Source organism: Amblyomma maculatum, chromosome 10 (assembly GCF_055883805.1).
Source record: "Amblyomma maculatum isolate TAMU_Amacu chromosome 10, ASM5588380v1, whole genome shotgun sequence".
Taxonomy (NCBI): domain Eukaryota; kingdom Metazoa; phylum Arthropoda; class Arachnida; order Ixodida; family Ixodidae; genus Amblyomma; species Amblyomma maculatum.
The window spans coordinates 25,119,253-25,125,252 of record NC_139353.1 but is presented as its reverse complement, the minus strand read 5'-3'; positions in this window follow the sequence as shown (position 1 = coordinate 25,125,252).

Here is a 6,000-nt window from a genome sequence, read left to right as displayed (position 1 = left end):
GCGGTTTGTCTCCGTAGTTTTTGTTTGGCATCAAGTAATCGTCTCCATCCATGCGTACCCGTCTTCTTCAGCATTTATCAACCATTCGTCGACAAGCCCCAGAAATCACTCTGCTGGTCAAGTCTAATTTTAAAATTACTTCGGATCTTAGAAAGGCCTGCATTAATATGAGATGTTCCTTGCTAAAAAACGTCGCGAGGATGAGAACTGACTCCTCCCCCCTGTATGTAGCTCTCATCGGTTCCCCGTGAGTTGTGATGACCACTCGCGAATTCGGCACGAGGATGCAAGTACGATAACACTTTCTTTGGCTTGTATTATATTCCGTGCTCTAATAGAGAGCTCGTCCTCCTGTGTTCCTATGTGAATGACAGTTGGCGCATACCACCCTCCGCTTTTGGGTCTGGCTACATCCGTACATCTGACGCCTTCTTCGTCACCATAAACGTGTTTGAGCGCCCGAGTACGCACTTATCGTTTTCCGGTATGCATGCCCTGTGTAATATTCTTCGGCAAAGGCTGAACCATTTTCCTAAGTGTCGCACCTGTATATGTAGGATTTTCATTTTATTTCATTTTATTACCCTAAAGGCCCAAGTGGGCATTACATAGGGGGGAAGAAGCCCTAAAAACATTGTTAAAACGTTTCATAGTGTCATCACATGTTAACAAGAAAAACTGAGAAAAAGTGATAAACAGAACTAACAAACAACTACAAACAATATTACATACGTAGATTAATGGCTACACGAGCACAAATCAGAGAAAAAAGAAATAAACGAGCGTAAAAACTTAAAACAGGCGCAGTTCTCAATTTATTAAGCATTTTCGACTAAGGGAACATCGTTTCCAAGGCTTCTCTAAATTTTTCATGGTTCGTGAGGCAAACAATATTTTTATTCAGATCGTTCCATTCACTAATTGAGACATGAAGGAATGAATACTGTAAGAAATTTGTTCGCGCAAAAGAAGGTTCCGCTTTGTGATCATGGTCGCGGCGAGGAAAGATTTGAGTGGCCGGTTTTATTTTCTCGATGCTGTAATTTGAAGGGTTATATTATAGTAAAGCTTGTGGAAAAATATTAGGCGATTAATTTTTCGCCTAATCTCTAAACGCCGGAGACCTAACTCTCGCTTAATTAAAGAAATGCTAGAATACGAGGAATAATTGCATGCAATAAAACGCGCAGCTTTGTTTTGCAGAGATTCAAGTTTAGCTATTAGGTATGATTGATGAGGATTCCAGATAATCGAGGCATATTCGAGTTTCGGCCGTATTGGTGTGTTATAAACAATAAGTTTAGTGTTTTTGTTGCAATGACGTAATGACCGTCACATGAAACCCAAGGTTTTGTAAGAGTTCCCTAATATGTAGTCAATGTGCGTGTTCCAAGACAGGTTGACTGACAGGAATACTCCTAAGTACTTGTGACTGGGTGTGTTCTCAATGGCTAGGTTATCAATCGTATATGTGTAGTAAATTGCTTGATTACGTGTTGTGAAACGAACAAGTTTAGTTTTTTTTAATATTAATAGTCATCTGCCATTCAGAGCACCATTTGGTTAGGCGTTGTAGGTCATTTTCTAGTTGTAAACATTTGGTGAGGTTAGTCACAGAGCGATAAATAACGCAATCATCTGTAAACAATCTGAGCGAAGAAGTAATGTTCAGAGAGATATCATTTATGTAGATCAGGAATAATGTGAGCCCCAAGACGGAACCCTGGGGTACACCGGATTTTTTTACCTGAAATGAAGATAGGGCATGCTCTATTTTAACGGCCTGTCGCCTATTGCTTAAATATTCCTCAACCCAATTAACCACTGTGCTATTAATGTTAATGTGCCTCATTTTAAGTAATAATCGTTTATGTGCTAAGCGATCAAAGGCTTTTTCGAAATCAATAAATATGGCATCTATCTGTTCTAAATTGTGTACACTGTAGTGGATGTCTGTGGTTAGCTCAAGGAGCTGGGTCTGTGAAGTGAAAGTCTGTCAAGAAGTCTTGAGCCCGAAGGGGCTTGTTAGTCTTTTATATTGATGCATAAGATGTGCTTCTCGTAGCTCTTGCGGGGAGTTGAGGACTTCCAGCTTTTTGAACCTACGATTCGAAGTTGATATCGGAAAGTCGAGTGAGCGCTTAGTTTCTTTCCTGATGACCGCATCCAGAACCTTCTCATCGTGTCAGTTGAGTTGCAGGCGCAGGAATGATTATAGTATCTGGTTATTCGCAAAAGAGTGGGCTCACCTCAGGGCAGCCTTGCCATGGAGGCCTTTCCTTATGCATTCGATGCCAGCTGAATCATTCTGGCCATCTGTTGCTCGACTTTCCGTAGAGTTGTATTAATTTTCATCTCTTTATGGATGAAGAGGCATAATATTCCGATTTACTCTGTAGCTCGACGCCCATGTTAATATTAGGCTTTGGTCTGATACGTAGGAATTCACATTTGTTAGGGGCACACTGGAGACCACCCATGGAGGCATGCGTCTCCGCGTGGTGAAAGAAGACTGTTGAAGAGCGTGCTGAATATCCTTCAGGTTACCCTGCGTGGCACATATAGTGATATATCGTCACCGTATAACGCATAGCGGATGCCAAGGATACTATTCACCTTCTGAAGTAGATTCATCATAGCCTTAATTAAAAAAAAAATGGTTCAGATTACAAAACCCAGCGGAGTGCTTATAGAAATCATTCGATATGACCCGTATTCCTGTTCTTCAATGCGTTATTAATACCTTCCTGTCAAGTTTTATGTCAATGAGGGCCCACCCAACTAATATCGACCTATTGGGTTCAGAAAAAAAAATTAGCATGAAGGTCATGCGCCGGTGCCAACGTCGGCAAAGCTCTTGAGGTTGCCGGCTGAGGCTTGTGCTCGATTATAGAACTGCTGCCTATGGCCCATCCTCTCGTTCTGATAATACGTCGATAACCTTGGGCAAGTATCTCCGTCGCAGGCGCTTTCCACGTCCCACTAAACCGCCTTCCAGTGATAAGAATACATCACTCCCGCAGCACTTGCGCTGCAAACAATCTTCGTATTAGTAGAACACCGTTCGTGTCACACTCTGGAGAACCAGAAACCCAATTCATGACTATATTATTTCGTGCACTTCTGAGGCGTTACAATAAGGGGGCCTATATTATATGGAACGGCTACGAAAGTTCGTGCTAAGCGCTTTGTAAACATGATCGCAAGTCAAATTCTCTGAAAGCACGCACTCTTGAAGAGCGGTAACATTCTTAATCGTGCAAGCCAGACCTGTATAATCCAAGCGATGAAGCAAACTTAAGCTCTGACTGATAAACAGAAATCACATGCAAAACATGCTTGCAATGTATTTCAGATTATGCCATTGTGCGAACTAAAATGAATCCGCATGCACTCAAAAGTATAACGGGAAACTGCAATTAGCGACCCGGGGAAGCTCTTTCAATCAAGATCACTAAATCAGATAGGGTGTGCTTTAATTGTTAGTCAAATTTGGCGATTTTTCGAAATTTTCGAATTCCAATAGGTTGGAACAATTAAAAACAGGCCTAGTCGAATAGAAGTACGGAATGTCTCTGAGAGTAATGAGGAGTGATAAACAATGTAAAAAGAAAAAAAATTCAGCCTCGAGTTCTCAATCTTTGTTCCATTACCACCAGGAAACTTGCCCACATTGGCTGGTTTGGTTTGGTTTGTGGGGGTTAACGTCCCAAAGCGATTCAGGCTATGATAGACGCCGTAGTGGAGGACTCCGGAAATTTCGACCACCTGGGGTTCTTTAACGTGCGCTGACATCGCACAGCACACGGGCACCACTCCGTTTCGCCTCCATCGAAACGCAACAGCCGAGGTCGGGTTCGAACCCGGGTGCTCCGGCACAGTAGTCGGGCGTCTTACCACTGCACCACCCCGGCTTTTTCTTTTTTTTCTTTATTTCCGAGGTATACATCAACAACAAATTGTCACACTTAATAAAACACTTCAGCTGCCCTTGAGCTGACCCGTGTGAGGTTAAAATTTCTTCAATTTTACCAGGTCATCCAGAACTTCTGCCCACTGTGGTGGGTCGGGGAGCGCGCAGATACATTCCCGTAGTTAAACAGCACTTTCAACAAAATTTTCACGTACACTGCGAATGTTAATATTTTTATGCCTTACTTGCATCCGTGTTTTCCACAAGCTGTGGAGGCCCAGAAGCATTATTAAATCATAGGGTACGTCTTCGCTCTCCACCGGTAAAAACCGGATGCCATAAGGGTTTAGTGGTAGCTCTTTTTTAATTGTTCTTTGTAGCACGTCCCAATGAAATACTGCATCCCAGCAGTCTAAGAATATGTGTTCAATTGTCTCTGGCTTCTTGCAAAGCAGGCAGTTTGTCGTCCAAGGGACATAGATTCCTTTTTCGTGAAGCCAGGTTTTGACGAGTAGAGTGTTCGAGTGCAACTTAAAAAAGAACGTTTTGGCAGCCGGTCGAACTGGCATCCTCTTCACTCGTTTTAAAATATCCTGCCCTGGGCCTCCACGGTAGGGCTCTCGATACAAAGGTGCCGGCAGCATTATTTCCACTAGGTCCTTATACAGCATTTTCTTGCCAACACTGTACAAATATTCACGGGAAAAACGCACTTCTAACAACTTGTAAGAGAGAACTACCTCGCGCAAATATCCCGTGACAGCACCACGCATGCTTTCACTTGAGGAGACAACAAATCCGGGTAACAGCCTTTGCAGCCGCACTTGCATGGCTGTTCTTAAAAAGGTGTCATTTTGGTCGCGAAGAAAAAAAAAAAGCGCGATACCACTTGGCGCAGAAACAAATGAATCAAACCGACTCCTCCGCTTTTTAAAGAAAAAAATAAATTCGTTCGCCTCGTCTTTTCCCAGGTCGAAGTCCAAAGAAAAACCGCCAACACACGATGAATTTTTTGAATGGCAGTTCGTGACGCACATAGAACATTCATTACATACCATATCTTTGAAATAAAAAAAAAAAAACATTGCAGATGAACGCGCGTGAAAAGATTGACAGTTGCCTTCCCTGCCATGCTTCCGCTTTCTCTCGCACTCTATTTGTTTCTTCCTTCCAATGTAAGCTAGGATCGCGATAACATTGTAGGGGCACACCCAGATATTGCATTGGCACGGAAGACCATTGCAATCGGGAGAAAGAAGCCGGTTCAGCATCCCATAAGCCGTGCCAAAATCCGGAGCTTTTTTCCCAGTTAACCCGACATCCAGTCTGGTCACAAAACTTTTCAACAACGTTAACCAATTCACAAATGCTCTCTCTGTTTTCACAAAATACTGCAATGTCGTCCGCGTATGCAAGTAGCTTCACATGCGCCGATTGAAGCTTGAAACCCGAGATGCATTCATTATTGAGAATGGCCAAGCATAATGGCTCGAGATAGGCTGCAAAAAGCAAAGGAGAGAGTGGGCATCCTTGCCTCTCCGAAAAACGCACTGCGAGACTGTCAGTGAGATCGCCATTCACTATAATACGCGTCGAGCAGTTTGCGTACGCCATTCTCACTCCCTCCACGATTACCGAGCCCAGGTTACAATGCTCTAGTATGGAGAAAAGGATGTCGTGTGATACGCGATCGAACGCTTTTTCCAAATCCAGCCGAATCATGGCAACCTGACTTCCAAGCGTGTCTACACATTCCAGTACGGTTCGTGCCACATGTATATTTGTGGCGATGCTGCGACCTCTTATGCCGCACGTTTGGTGCGGTCCGACTAATTTGGCTATTACACTCTGCAATCTCTTCGCTAAAACCTTCATGAAGATTTTGTAATCAACATTTGTCAGGCTTATTGGCCTATAGGACTTCACCAACAGGCGTTTCTCCGGATCATCAGTTTTTGGAATAAGTACGATGTGTGACGTAGTAAATGATAATGGCACTTGTTTGCGTTCGTAGGCTTCTCTTATCACTTCCAACATAAGGCTGGAAACATGGTTTTTAAATGCTTTGTAAAAGGAGGCGCTCAGCC